This window comes from Sus scrofa, chromosome 9, assembly GCF_054392235.1.
Source record: "Sus scrofa isolate SSC_HxYL_T2T_F1_AM1 chromosome 9, Sscrofa_HxYL_maternal_Yorkshire_Landrace_v2.0, whole genome shotgun sequence".
In the NCBI taxonomy this organism is placed as follows: Eukaryota; Metazoa; Chordata; class Mammalia; order Artiodactyla; family Suidae; genus Sus; species Sus scrofa.
This window is the reverse complement of record NC_139391.1, coordinates 31095005-31111607: the sequence shown is the minus strand read 5'-3', so window position 1 is coordinate 31111607 and position 16603 is coordinate 31095005. Positions and strand designations below refer to the sequence as shown.

General features: G+C 33.4%; 1 protein-coding gene across 16 annotated transcripts in view; it reads right to left on the bottom strand.

The window, feature by feature from the left end:
* CNTN5 (contactin 5) overlaps window positions 1-16603 on the bottom strand; it is a 1211165-nt gene that overhangs the window by 414203 nt on the left and 780359 nt on the right. The gene's annotated exons all lie outside the window — the stretch shown is intronic.

The following is a 16603-nucleotide window of genomic DNA, read 5'->3' as shown; positions in this document are numbered from 1 at the left end:
ACTATTAATGTTTATATAATTAGATATTAATACTATACTAATGTCTAATACTTCAAGTAAATTGTTTTTTTTTTTTTTTTTTTTTTTTTTTTTTGTCTTTTGTTGTTGTTGCTATTTCTTGGGCCGCTGCCGCGGCATATGGAGGTTCCCAGGCTAGGGGTCCAATTGGAGCTGTAGCCACCGGCCTACGCCAGAGCCACAGCAACGCGGAATCCGAGCCGCGTCTGCAATCTACACCACAGCTCACGGCAACACCGGATCGTTAACCCACTGAGCAAGGGCAGGGACCGAACCCGCAACCTCATGGTTCCTAGTCGGATTCGTTAACCACTGCGCCACGACGGGAACTCCCAAGTAAATTGTTTAAAATTAGTTACTATTAAATATTTTGGGGCAATCAGACACAGTACTATATCTGAGCAAAGTTAAGGTTATTATGGAAAATATATATTTAATTAAACTAAACTAAAATGAAAGTACAATGAAAAGAAACTGAAGTTTCAGATGAAGCTTCTATGGAAATGTGTCATCTGAAAGTGTAAATCACCAAGGAAGGATAGAAAAAAGACTCTAATAAAGAGAATATTGTCAACAGATGCCCACATGTGAATAAGCACACTGTATGTTTTATAAACTGAAAATGTTTCAGTAAAGCTTTCTGTTCATTTTCTCTATAGTAGACTTTTTTATGTTATATAAGTATACATTCATTGTTCAAAACTTAGATAATGCAAAATCACATAAAACATTAACTGAAGTGGAAGTTTGATACTTGAGTTAATGTTTTGGTGAATAAATATACAGTAACAGGAAAAATTACTTAAGTTGGTAAATACAGTAACATTCATTATATTATTTATTTTATGTGAAAATATAGCTTTGATTGTCTAAATCTACAAAACTATGAATTCACAAGAAAAAATATAGAGAACATTTTAAGAAATAATTTTGGAAAAAATCTCTAAAATACAAAATTCCGCACAATTAAATGAATAAAAAACACTGCCACCCAGTATCATTAGAGGAACAAATGTAATACTATTTATATATTAAGAGTGTTTTTGAAAAAATCAAGAGCAGTAAAACATTGATAACTTAGTTATTTTGTTGTTATAATGGAATATTTAAAATAATAGTTATAAATCAATTTTTCTAGATGTGCTTGCATACTGGTGTGCAGGGACTCAGAAATTTTGTTTAATAAACATGTTTCATCTCAGCAATTACATTATTTATTTTTGTGTATTTAATGACTACTGAAATTCCATGAATTATGATTTAAATGTCTGTTACAGCTGTAATTTCTTAGATGGATGATTTATATGTTTATGAAAACAGAATTGATATTAATGACCTCAATTGATATTCTTTTCTGACAATTTATAGACATACTTTTGGTTATTTTGTTGTGACAGATGATCCTTTTAAAATGCCATTTAATTTCCTGTGAACTACTTAGGGAAGATAATTCTCTAAATTCATCTACCTATAAAGAGTTGGGAGGTAAGCAATTTTTTTTCTTATGGTGGGCTGAAAAATAAGATTTTTCAAAAACCAAGTGAAAAAGTAAACTTTTATTTCCAGATCTTTTGGCAAGAGTAATAGCAGTGGCACTGTGTAGACACTTTAAATGTTGACAACTGCAACAGAATAACATTGGCACATACATTCACAAAAAAATGTAAGTACAAGGTGTGTTGCTTAGATTGACAAATTCTGTCACTATATCCTGACTCCATGTTTGCGATCCGGTGAGGCTATAAAATTAATAGGAAACCATTGTTGCTACTGGGGTCAATAGAGAGATGTTGCTAGAATTCTAACATCATGTTTAGAAAGGAAAGTCAGAGTTTTCTTTAGCCTGCAATCAGGGACATATCTAAGTCACATTAAAAACAAAAAGCAATCATGGTGGAGCTGAAACAAATCTGACTAGGAACTATTAGGCTGCAGGTTCGATCCCTGGCCTCGCTCAGTGGGTTAAGGATCTGGCGTTGCCATGAGCTGTGGTGTAGGTTGCAGATGTGGCTTGGATCCCACATTGCTGTGGCTGTAGTGCAGGCTGGCAGCTGTAACTCTGATTAGACCCCTCACCTGGGAACCTCCATATGCCGTGGTACAACCCTAAAAAAGCAAAAAAAAAAAAAAAAAAAAAAAAGGCAACCCTTTCCATATTTCTCCAGGACACTTTAGTTTGTCTTAGGTATCCATAAAAATATGAACTATATTAAATATAAAATAAAATATCTCCCTAAAATATGAAACATATTACTAATAGTATGCAAAATAATATATAAAGATAGTAGTAACTTTAAAATGGATCGCAATACTTATTTTGACATTAATATTAATTATATCCTTTAATACCCTTATAGGTATTACTATACATTTTAAATTTAGTAATAATCTCACTAACTACTATCTATGTTGTTATGTGGACCTTTATAATTTATAAAATATTTTTGCATACATTGTCTTATTTGTTTTGATTCTGTATTGTAATTGTTAGAGAAAATGTGCATACACATCCTAAGAAGTAATTCTTCTTCTAGGTCTCAGAAGGGGATTCCTTTTGGGGGTGCTAGAGTGAATTCATTCCTTCCTTCACTCCTTCTGCAAATACTCTGAGTGTTGACTATGGAATTGCACGTGACTAGTTGGGTATTAAACTAAAATAAATTAATGAGGCATAGAGTCTGCCCTCAATGAATTTACAGTCCAGTAGAATCAATGGTGTGCTCAAGTTTGAATGGCTCTTGGGAACCAAAGATGATTGTCAGAAATAGTTGAAATGCAATATAACAATAAATAAATATAATAGGGAACATATGAGAGATAGAGAGAGAAAGACAAAGATAGAGACAGAGACAGAGGCTGATTATTGAACAACAGCCCAGCGGGCAGGAGAAGAACTCAAGTAAAAATTTGATATTATAAACCTGAATAAAATGTTTTGGGTACTGTATATTGTTCAGCATAGCCTGTGTATTAGAGAGAAAGCTGGAAAATCAGGCAAAGTCTAAATAATAAATGGTCTTATTTGTCAGAGTTTGCACTTTATTCTGGAATAGATTGGAAGGAAGTCTTTAAATGTTTTAAGAAGAGGATAGGCTGAGCAGATTAGTGTTCCTTGGGTAAGAGGAAAAGTGAGAGGATAAAGAAGAATAACTTTTGTCTAAACACAACAATGTCAGCATAAAAACAGACACATAGATCAATGGAGCACAATAAAGAGCCTAGAAATAAACCCACACATATATGGTAAGTTCATTTATGACAAAAGAGCCAAGAATTTACAACGGGGAAATGACTGTATCTTCAATAAATGGTGTTGGGAAAACTGGACAGCTACATGAAAAAGAACAAAACTAAACCATTATCATATACCATACACAAAAAATTAACTCAAAATAGATTACTGACTAGAATGTTAGACCTGAACCTATAAAAATCCTATAAGAAAACATGGGTAGTAATCACTTTGACATAGGTCTTGGCCATGATTTTTGAATCTGACACCAAAAACAAAAGCAAAAGCAACAAAACCAAAGAGAATGACACTACATCAAGCTAAAAAAAAAAAAAAATCAAGCAAACAAACAAACAAAACCTTCACAGCAAAGGAAAAATCAACGAAATGAAAAGGAAACCTACTGAGAAAAATATTTGCAAAACATATATCTGATAAGGCGTTAATGTTCAAAGCAGCAATGAGATCCTGCTGTGTAGCACTGGGCACTAGGTTTAGTCACTTATGATGGAGCATGATAATGCAAGGAAAAAAAATGTATACATGTATGTGTAACTGGGTCACCATGCTGTACAGTAGAAAAAAAAATAATGTATCGAGGAAATAAAAAAAATTTTTTTAATTTTAAAAAGAACTCATACAACTCAAAAGCAAAATAAATGTAAACATTCCTATTGAAAAATGGGAATATCTGAATAGACATTTTCTCAAAGACATACAGCTGGCCAACAGACACATAAAAAGATATTTGATGTCACTTATCATCAGGGAAATGTAAATGAAAACCACAATGAGGTATCACCTCCCATCTATTAGAATGGTTATTATCAAAGGGAGTTCCTGTCATGGCTCAGTCGTAACAAATCTATTATCCATGAGGAGGTGGGTTCAATCCCTGGCCTTGTTCAGTGGGTTAAATGATCAGGTATTGAAGTGGACTGTGATACAGGTTGCAGACATGGCTTCGATCTCACATTGCTGTGGCTCTGGCATAGGCCCGTGGCTATAGCTCCGATTTGACAATTAGCCTGGGCAGGTCCCTATGCCATGATGTGGCCCTAAAAAGATACGAACTAACAAGTATTGGCAAAGGTGTGGAGAAAAGGGAACACTGTGCCATATTGGTGGACATGTAAATTGGTGTAGTCACTAAGAAAAACAGTATGGCATTCCCTTAAAAAATTAGAAATAGAACTAACATATGATTCAATAATTCCACTTCTAGTATTTATCAGGAGAAAATGAAAACACTAACTGGAAAAGATATTCACCCTTATATTCTTTGCATGGTAGCCAAGACATGGAAACAACCTAAGTGTGCATTGATATGAATGAATAAAGAAAACGTGACATATAAACAATGGAATATTAGTCAGCCATAAAAATAAATGAAATCTTGTCATTTGTGAGAACATGGACAGACCTTGAGTGCATTGTGCTAAGTGAAAAAAGTCAGAGAGGGAAAGATAAATACCATATTATGCCACTTATATGCGAAATTTAAAATAACAACAAAAAAGTGGGGAAAAAAAGCTCACAGATACAGAGAACAGAGTGGTAGTTGTCAGAAGTAGAAAGTGAGGGGTGAGTGAAATGTGTGAAGAGGTTCAAAAGGTGAAAACTTCTAGTCATACAATACATAAGTCATGGGCATGTAATATGTAGCATGCTAAAATAGTTAATAGTACTGTCTTAAATATTTGAAAATTGCTAAGGGAATAGATCATAAAGGTTTTCATCACAAGAAAAGTTTTTTTTGCAACTAAGTAAGGTGACAAATGCTAACTAGACTTACTGAGGTGATCAAGAAGTATATAAATATACAAATTTTTAATCATTATGTTGTATACATAAAACATATATGTCAATTATACCTTAAATTCAAAAATAAACTTTTAAGAATCATTTAAAAGAAAGGCAAGGAGAGGGGAGGAGGTCTAAGATGGTAGAGTAGCAGGACATCAGGCTCATCTACTCCCACAAGTACACTGGAAATATAACTATATGTGGAACCATTCACACAGAAAAATTTGTGAAAAACTGACAAAAGACCTCAAGATTGTGATAGAACAAGAAAAACATTACAAAATCAGAGAGGACATAAGAAAGAAGAAGAACAAGAGTAAAAGAAGTGAAAGGAAATGATAGGGGACCTACTCTCCTAGGAGGGAGCTGGAAAGAGGAACAGCTCCTCCACCCCAGGGAAGTTCCCCCACCAGCAATGAGACCAGCCAAAAATGGAGGACGAACTCTAGATAAATGGTCTGAAGCAGTTAAGAAGGAGATAGTCCTTCACAAATGGTTAGTGCTACAGGAAATGGGCAACCATAGGCAGGTGCTGTCAGGTGTTGGGAACTAAAACTTTGGCCCTAGAGATCAGACCCAAAGAGGGAGTGGGGGGCTGGCTAAGTGGGGAAAAAAAAAAACTCTGAATGAATGTTTTGTTTGTGCATATGCTCAGTAGTGGGCATATATATATATACATACATACACACACACACACACACACACACATATATATATATATACACACCACATTAACAAACTGAAAAATAAAAACCATATGGTTATCTCGAGGATGCAGAAAAAGCTTTTGAAAAAGTCAACACCCATTCCTGATAAAAACTCTCCAGAGAGTGGGCAAAAAGGGGAACAACCTCAATATAGTAACAGTCATTTATGACAAACCCACAGCTGACATCATTCTCAAAAAAGTGGGAATATATGTGTGGTACATATACACAATGGAATACTACTCAGCCAGAAAAAATAACAAAATAATGGCTTTTGCAGCAATACGGATGTAACTAGAGATTCTCATACTAAGTGAAGTAAGTCAGAAAGATAAAGACAAATACCACATGATATCACTTATATGCAGAATCTAAAATATGGCAAAAACGATTCTATCTACAAAACAGAAACAGATCATGGACACAGAGAGCAGACCTGTGGTTGGGAGGAGGGAAAGGAGGAGTGGGATGGATGGGGAGTTTGGGGTTGGTAGATGCAAACTGTTAACATTTGGAATGGATAAACAATGGGGTCTTACTGTATAGCACAGGGAACTATGCTCAAACTCTTGAGTTAGAACATGATGGAAGACAGTATAAAAAAAGAAAAGAATGTTCATATATGTATGACTGGGTCACTTTGCTGTGCAGCAGAAATGGAAGGAACACTGTAAATCAACTAAACTTTAATAATTTTTTTTTATAAAAAAAGAAGAAACTAAGACCATGAATTTACAGGTGCTAAGGCCGTACTGAACAACACATAGCTAATTATCTGGTCTAAGTAGAGGTTTTCTTCTTAATTCCTCTACTTGTCTTTCTTTGGGAATGAAAAAAATACCAGATAAATCTAACTACCATGTGATTTGTCCACTGGGTGTTACAAAGTTATAACAATAGTAAAGTAGTTTCTCCTTTTCTTGATAGAACAGTTGTATTTTATTGAAAAAAAAATCAATATAATAGATGATATGGAATGAAAATTAGTGTTGAAAGAATCACAAAAATATTTGCAGGATTTTATCACTCTCTGGCTAGTTTTGGGGGCCTTTACTTAGTCTAAGTTTGTAGGTCAAGATGTGAGAGTGTAAATCCTAAATTTTTTTTCTAGTTCCACACACTATTTATAATATTGAGTCTCTTCTGTATGGCATACTATTTCTCCAGAAGCAGATGAAAATCTAGAGGAAACCTATACTTTCTTGGAAAGGAAAAATTAATTTCACTAATTATACTCTATATTTTGTATTTTCTTTTTAAATTTTTTTAAAGTACAGTTGATATACAATGTTCCTTCAATTTCTGCTATACAGCAAGTGTACAGTAATATATATACACATTCTCTTTTTTCATACTATCATTTTCAATGTCTTCCTTTACACTCATCCCCTTCTTTATACCACCAAATACCACCCTATTTCACTGTCATGTTATGTCAACAAAACTTTGTTATACATCCTCATTCTGTTATGGTCAAAATCATAGTCCACTATAATATCTTATTCTTAAATGCCTTCAATTGTGATTTCTGTCTCAATCATTACTAAAATTGATTTTTAAAGATCTCAGAATCAAAGGTCTTTTCTGATATTTACAGCATTTGACACTAGTGACAGTTCCCACTTTAAAGCTCTGAATGCCAGTTGTATTTTATTTTATTGATTTCTTCTGTATCTCTCAGATCATTCATTTCTTGCCTTTTTCACTAACTCCTTTCTTTCTACCTTTCACAATCTTTCTATCAGAGAAATGTATATATTCCTAAAATTAACCCTTAATCCTCTCCCCAGTATAATTTCTACATATGAAACATCCCTGTAGTTTCATCGAGTCTCTCAATATGTCTTCAGACAATTCTTGCCTGCCATTCTTGAGCATCAACTGCTATTTTTAAATGTCAGGTATTTTCTTCTGAAAGTCAAAATAAAATTAGCTCACCTGAAATTATTTTATCCTCCCAGATATTTGCTTCTCTCCTCTGTACGACTTTATTATATAATAGCATTATGAATTATTCAACTGAATTGATCAAAGCTCATTATCTTGACGTCATTCTTGCTGTTTAATTTCTTTTTACATTTGCTTCTATTCAGTCATTTGCAAGTTTTCATTTATTTTATTTTACTTATTTAGACTTTAAGTCCTTTTTGCCTAGATTACTGAAGTGACCTCTTAGTTTGACTTTCCCTACAGAGTTCTCTTGTATACATATTCACAGAATAACCTGGTATTCTCTGCCCTCTGTACAGTTATTGCATAAGTTACAAACTTCTGTTCAAATATGGTTAACCATCAGGGATTTATGCAGGGAAAATATGGTCAGAATTGTGTTTTATATAGAGCATTTCAGAAAAACAATACAAAGGGATTTTAGTGGGATTGGGATATGGTGGAGAAGGGAGATGTAGAAAAGGTGGGAAGGAATTCCAAGTAGCAGCTTTTCCTGGTAGGTCAGGGTGAGATACTCATTATGGATTCCCTGGCATCTGGAACAATGTTCAAAATAGATCAGAGATTGGGTAAATTTTCTTTTTCTTTTCTTAATTATTATTTTTTATTTTTTAGAGTTTTTTCTACTATAGTTGATTTACATTGTTCTGTCAGGTTCTGCTGTACAGCAAAGTCAACCAGTCATATATAAATAATGAATTAAAAAAACCCTTCAGATATGCTGAACAAAGAAAAATGCATGGTTAAGTACAGTATAGTGTAGAACAAGGTGGATTACAAGTATGAAGTTTGAAGTATGGTTTGAACTGGAGCTGCTGTTTTATTATTTACTAGCTTTGTGACTTTGGAAAAGAAAACTCACATTCTTGAGCTTCACTTTTTTTTCATTTATAAATTAGATCAAACAACAACACTAACAAAAAATAAAAATAGAACTCCCCTCATAAGGTTGATATGATGATTAAAGAGGGCGATGATGCATAAAATGTATTTTAACAGTTTGCCTGGCTTTTAAGTATCCATTAGCTATTTCTGCTTACTCTTGTGTTCATGTTATTAAATTTATGTATATACATACATACATGTACATACATACATATGCAAATACACATCTATACATCCATATCTATGTACGTAGGTATCTAGCCACCTATCTATCCTTAAACATGAAGAGTAACAATAGATGAAAAAGACAATCAAGTTACGAGAACTCCAGACTGGGTAATACATATTCACACAGACTTAGCCCTCAAAAAAAGGTTTTATGGAATAAAATAATTTTAGAAAAGACACATATTTCATACCTTCTCCTTTGTTCATACTTGTTGTTTTATATTGGCATCCTTCTATTCACCAGGATTATATAATATCCTGGAATGGAACTGCTATTTGATAAAGTAAACCTGGCATTAGTAGTGGGATATAAAATTTCATTGTACTTTTATGCCTTGGAATGTTTTTGTGATGAGGATACTAAGGGATACCAAAGTCTCTAAAGATACTCTGCTATGTATTAGGAAAAATGAATTAGGTAACTGGGCTTACACATTAAGGTTCAGAGGATTTATATACTCCCTGACTCTAGTCTTTCTGGGTTTCTTCACCCAATGTAAAAAACCTTTCTGCATTTCTAAAAACTAGAATCAAATATCATATATCGCTTATACATGGAATTTAAGAAAAATGATATAAGGAACTTATTTATAAAACAGAAACAAACTCATAGATTTCAAAACGTATCTTATGGTTAACATAGGTTAACCACTGGGGAGAGGGAGGAATTGGGAGGATGGGAATAACATATACACACTACCGTATAACGTAAGTGACTAAGGAGAGCTTACTGTGTAGCACAAGAAAATCTACTCAGTAGTTTGTAATAACATATGGGAAAAAAGGATGGATATATTTATATATATATAACTGATTCACTTTTCTGTATACCTGAAACTAATACAACATTGTAAGTCAAAAATACCCCAATAATTTAAAAAAAAAGAACGAAAGGAAAAAAAATACTAGAAGCAGAGCACTGGGATCAGTAAAAGGAACACTTATACCGTGGGTCAAGCCATTTCACTAGAGGTTGTCTGTCACATATGGTCAGAGTGATGCATCATTTCCATAAATAAGTATGTGTTTAGATGAAACAATAAATATAATTCTTGCAAATCTATGAGGAGAATTAAAAATTAAGGTTGTGGCACAGCAGAAACAAATCTGAATAGGATCCATGAGGATGCAGTTTGATCCCTGGCCTCGCTCAGTGGGTCAGTGATCCAGCATTGCTGTGAGCTGTGGTGTAGGTTGCAGACACAGATCAGATCCTGAATTGATGTGGCTGTGGCTCAGGCTGGCAGCTACAGCTCTGATTCGACCCCTAGCCTGGGAATTTCCATATGCCACAGGTGCAGCCCTAAAAAGTACAAAAAAAAAAAAAAAAAAAATTAAGGATTTGAGGACAATAGGCCACAGATTTCTACTTTGATTCACTCATTATAAATTGCTTATTGTAATAAATTACATTATTCCTTCAAAGCATAAAATAAAGTATTTTTAATTAAAACATCTCTGTGATCTCAAAGAATTAATACTATAGTTTGTCAAGGCTACTATATCTATTATGATCAGAATAATTGTCGTTTTAAAAGAAAACTTAAACCATGGTCTTTCAGTGATGATTTTATAAAGGAAAGACAGTGGTGTTTTGTTTATAAAAGACAAAATTATGAACTAATATTAATTTCTTTTGTAATAAAATCAGATAGTTTTACAACTAGTAAAATATCCATGTCAGCATGACTCATCCAGATTAATATTCAAATGATTTAATAAAGTTATTATGGATAAACCCTCATAGACTAATAGGATAAAGCTTTGACTATACTGTAAAGCTAGCAATTATTCTAATAATTTTATTAGATGTTAAATGCTATTAAAATGTGGTTTTAAAGTCTAAGGTCAATTTTAATTTAGGAGAAAAAGTTAAGGAAAAGCAAGAGAAGTAATTTTTGAGATTCATATGAAAATGAAAGTTAAATTAAATGGATTAAATATAAAGTCTATTTAAAAAATCACATAATCTCTCAAAGAGTTAAGGAGGTTATTTTAATCAACTGCTTCAATGAAAACTAATGGAATATTTTGGATCTAAATCATCTAAATGCCCTAAAAAGCAATATGTTTGAATTTAGATATGAACTATCAATTTACTGTATAGCATGTAAAGATATTTTTGAAGCAAGAGACAGTATGAGGAGATTTTATTCTTGATTCATTTTATGTTTGACTTGCTGGTATGAATTATTTCTAAAAATTCAAACTTTGGAGAGACTGTTATCATCCTGGGATTTCTGAAGGATGTCTGAGAAGTGTGTAGTGTCACATTATCAATTCCTAATTCTCATCAGCATAGTAATACGTTAATAGAGTGACAAAGTTTTATATGGTATATTCTTGCCTGTCAATGAAGAAAAATCACTGTACTCGGTGAGGAAATTATCCTCATGATGAACACAAGCTACAGGAATAAAACATACTTTGTCAAAAATAATCTTATTGATAACCAGTAACAATCATCACTAGCAATAATACTCCAACATTTTTAAATTTATGTCTTTCTTTCTGATCTTAAAAAGCAGTTCACAGACATGACTTTTCCACCTCATTAATTTTTACTATACCCTTATGAGATATATATTTATTAATGCTAAAGTACATTATTAATATTAACTAAGCTGAGCCATGTTTATAAATATTCATTTAGGGAGAACTTAAAATGAAAGATCCTCATGGGTAGACATTTAGACACGTGAGGGGTGGGTTAAAAGTAGCAGCAGCTGCTCAAATCCATTAGCTGCTCAAATCAAAATTAAAAAAAATTATAAATGAAGTGAATAGCTTCATGATTAAATTCTAGTTACATTTTAAAAATTGGTGTAGTTTTATGTCAGGCTAATTAAACTTACTATTGAGTTGATAGAAGGATGTTAAAAATCTCTCTATAAAGCCTCAAATGAGAAATTTCTATGAGAATTAAATGTCAGGAAAAGATTTCCTTCTCTTAAGGAACTTGGAGGAAATTAGAATCTTTTATTTTTTTGTTGCTATATAGCTAGGATGATATTTTTAGCGCTTTTATACATATATACAACTGAACCATTTTACTGCACATCTGTAATTAATGCAACATTGTAAATCAACTATATTTCAATAAAGTTAAAAAAAATAGAACCCTTTAAATATTTGTATTTCTTCTTTTGCTCTGACCATTGGGAGTCCCAAGGAAATATTTTTATCTTGATCATGATAATTATGAGACATTACGACAAACTATTTTGACCTCTTGATGAAATGTACTATTTTTCCCGGTGCTGTATTTACTAATTTACATACTTATCTTTTATGGAACATGATTTTATACAGTAAGTCAAATAAATTACCTCTGGAATGAGGCTGAGATAAAATGTATTAGTAAATTAAAATAATTATTATATGATTATACATTTGCTCTTTTGTATTTGTTGAGTGACAAGTGAACAGGAATAAAACTTTAGAGAAACCAAATGTGTTTTACACTTACCTCTGCCACACATTAGATAATACGTTTTATTATTGCTACATAACTAGGCAGAAGTGCCAAGAGTCACTTCCTTATCATCATTCTCTTCAAAAGCCAAGAGCTATGATGATATTTTCAGCTTGTGCAGTAGCCACAGTCATCTTTGTCCTGTCTCAAGTTTATTATAAAATTTAGTTTTCCAGGTCCTAACTATAGATTGCACAATAGATGTTAAATATTAAGAGAAAAAGTTATACTGGAATAGAAAATATGATAATAAAAAAATTACGTAGTAAAATTACTATAAATCCCTAAGTTCCAGATCAAAAAGGAGACCTAACATTCCTTAAACTCTTAAACTTCTGTAAGGAAAATTAGCAAGTGGTTCATGAATGAAATTTGACATGCAGAATGATTATATACTTGTTTTTAACTTAGCATTTACTTTGTTATTCACATAGATATTAAGACATTGATTATAGAATGGTGATTGATGAAGCAAACATATAAAGAATTTCAAAGATTATAATATAATTATAGATTGAGAGGAATTAAAATATCATTGAGAATATCATAAAGCAAATACAATACATATATATAAACAAGGAAAAGACTGAGTATTATTAAAGTAAAATAAGAGATATCATTTATAAAATGGGTTTACATTTAACAATTCATATGTTGGTTATGAGGATGAAATAAGTTAACATATTTTAAAATACTTAGAACACTGCCTCAGAAGTAAACATTCAATAAATGTTACCAATATAAACTTGCTACCTTAAAAATGTCTCTTTCTTTCTTTCTTTTTCTTTTTTTTAACTAAACTAGTTTAGCAATAATATCATCCTCCTCACTACTAGAAGTTATTTGGATCAATCTTATATGCACCTCTAGTGCATAGATTTTAGTCTCTGTAACATTATGCATTATAGTCAATGAAAAGTAGCTAAATCTATGCTTGACTTGGGGTTGGGTATGAGTTCAAGATATTATTGGAGGAAAACCAGAATATTTTAAAATTGATTTCTGGTTAATAAGAAGACAAAAAACTAATATTCAGGGAGTCCTAACAGTCAAATTGTGACATTATATATGTGTATAGATAAGTTAAATCTGCAAAATCTCATGCAATTCTAATGATACTCAAAATTGGAAAGTAATTTGATGTGTGTGACTATAATATATATATAATTTTATACAAAAGGAAGATGATTCTAATAAGATATGTTTAAATTTTATTTATTTATTTATTCATTTATTTATTTATTTATTTTGGTCTTTTTTTTTGCTATTTCTTGGGCCACTCCCGCAGCATATGGAGGTTCCCAGGCTAGGGGTCGAATCAGAACTGTAGCCACTGGCCTACGCCGGAGCCACAGCAACTCGGGATCCGAGCCGCGTCTGCAACCTACACCACAGCTCAGGGCAACGCCAGATCATCAACCCACTGAGCAAGGGCAGGGACCGCACCCGCCACCTCACGGTTCCTAGTCAGATTCGTTAACTACTGCGCCACGACGGGAACTCCTAAATTTTATTATTTTTAATAAGTATGGAATTATTAGTTTGTGAATGTGTTGATTCCTCATTTAAATATGTACCTATTTATAAAACACAGATTAGTACTTTTTTCTATGAATATAATTAGGGGAGACTCTGATATGTATTAACATTGTGCAATAAGTCATAAAATCACATCATTTTAAGCAGTTATGCCATATTTCAAAAGATGAAAGCTATGCAAAAAGCTACAAAGTTTCATTTTTAAATTTAAAAAAATTTTTTAATTTGTTTGCCTTTTTCTAGGGCCACACCTGTGGCATATGGAAGTTCCCAGGCTATGGGCTGAATTGGGGCTGCAGCTGTTGCCCTACCCACAGCCACAGAAACGCCAGATCAAAGCTGTGTTTGCAACCTACACCACAGCTTGTGGCAATGCCAGATCCTTACCCCACTGAGCGAGGCCAGGGATTGAACCTGCATTCTCATGGATACTAGTCGGTTTTGTAACCCACTGAGCCACAACAGGAACTCCTACAAAGTTATATTGATATAACAAACATATGCTCAAACTATAAAAGAGGCCAAGTCTGTCAACAGTCTCACTTTGAAAAGAGCAATCAAAATTCAATTGTTTGATAACTCAGAAATTACTCTGAATTGGGTAATATAATCCTCACATCTATTTGATTTTTAGATCACGATAGCACTATGCAATGTAGAAAACCGTAAGTGTGGAGTTCCCGTCGTGGTGTAGTGGTTAACGAATCTGACTAGGAGCCATGAGGTTGCGGGTTCGGTCCCTGCCCTTGCTCAGTGGGTTAACGATCCGGCGTTGCTGTGAGCTGTGGTGTAGGTTGCAGAGGCGGCTCAGATCCTGCTTGCTGTGGCTCTGGCGTAGGCCAGTGGCTACAGCTCCGATTCGACCCCTAGCCTGGGAACCTCCATATGCCGCAGGAGTGACCCAAAGAAATAGCAAAAAGACAAAAAAAAAAAAGAAAACCATAAGTGATAAAATTATTGTGTAATACATGATAAAATTAAGGTATAAAGGTAAAATATTAATATAATATAATTATTGTAAGGAGTTTATAAGCTTGTAATCATTTTGATAATCTGTAATTTGGAAATGACACTTAAAACATTTAACAGATTTGTATTAGATTTAAATATTTAATTTAATAAGTTTTAGTAATTAAACTTACTAAATATATTAGTTTCAAAATATTACTTGTGTAATAAATATTTAAATTTTTACTTAAATACTGGCAAATGAACACAGAGGATTAATTATTTGTTTTAAAATGTGTAAAAAGTAATCAGAGTTCCTGTACCCACAAAAGCCCTTTGGATATTAAACATTCTATCAACAACAAATAGTTCACTCTCCATCTATCCATGAAGCTGGTGTTAGAAAACCACGATGTAAGGGAAAGTTGCCACTAAGTTTTGTTTTATTTTGTTCATTTCTTTAGCTTTTTAGGGCTGCACTGCAGCATGTAAAAGTTCCAAGGCTAAGGGTCGAATTAGAGCTACAGCTGCTGGTCTACGCCACAGCCACAGCAACACAGGATCCGAGTTACGTCTGCAACCTACACCACAGCTCACAGCAACACCAAATCCTTAATCCACTGAGTGAGGCCAGGGATTGAACCTGCGTCCTCATGGATAATAGTTGGGTTCTTTACTGCTGAGCCACAAAGGGAATTCCTGCCACTAAGTTTTTAATCTTTCCTTACATGTGTATCTTCTTACTTCCTTTCTGAAGCCTCTTTTCTTTTTGCCGTCTAACTCTCTGCCTTATTTTCTTCCCCTAATCACAAAACTACCTTGACCCCTAGACGCCTATAGCACACGTGCTCACACCCAGGTACACTAGAAAGCAACTGATAGAGTCTTCATCTTTTTTCTCTACACCTGTATTTGCATTTTCTCCAGATATTATCTAGAAAAAAGGTAGAACTAAACCTAATGGATTTGATTTTTACATCATCAGCATAGATATAATCATATTTAGGTGGAGTAATTTTGAGGCAGAAATGGCCTTCTCTGTGTAAGTGAGTGATTGCTTCATTTTGTCTTAGACACGTGTATGGCCTGGAGAACACTGCAATGAGTCAGTGGGGCGGGACTGGTGAGAAGTAGAGTAATAAGATAGTACCGATGATTACATATGACGGTCCACCCATACATTTAAGTTAAAATAAAGGAAATATTCCTCTAAACTAAGTTCAGGACAGCTTGATGCTGAATAAGTAAAATAGGAGGGTAGGTGGGCTGATTGAGAGCCAGAGCTTTACTTGCCTAGTCATTGAACTGTACATGCTGGTAGTAACTTGCTTATACCAGGTGCAGTTGAGTATTTGATAGATATGACTGGTCTTTGCAAAAATCCTAGGAAGGCACAGCCATATAGATACCTGGGATCTTCCAGTAAATAGATTTCTGCTCTGAAGCATGTAGAAAACTTTGCATATATTGCTACCACTGCTGATTTGGGAGGAAAACAATTAATACACGGGCTATTGAGAATTGATGTACCTGTATCAGACAGTATGTATAAACCAAAAAGAAAGATATAAGCCACTAATGTTAGAACATTGTGTTCTCTGGATTTGCTATATTTCTGTCAAAAGTACTGCTCTATTGAATAGAGGAACAATTAGGAAGTTGTTTATTTGGTATGTTAGGATATTTTTTAGTGTATACACCGAAAAGTTGAAAAGTATCAGGTTCTGTGATGTACCACATAATATTTTCTAAAACAAAAAGAGTGTATTTAGGCTAATGTCTTGATATATTTGGTGTGTGTAAAGTACCTGTCTG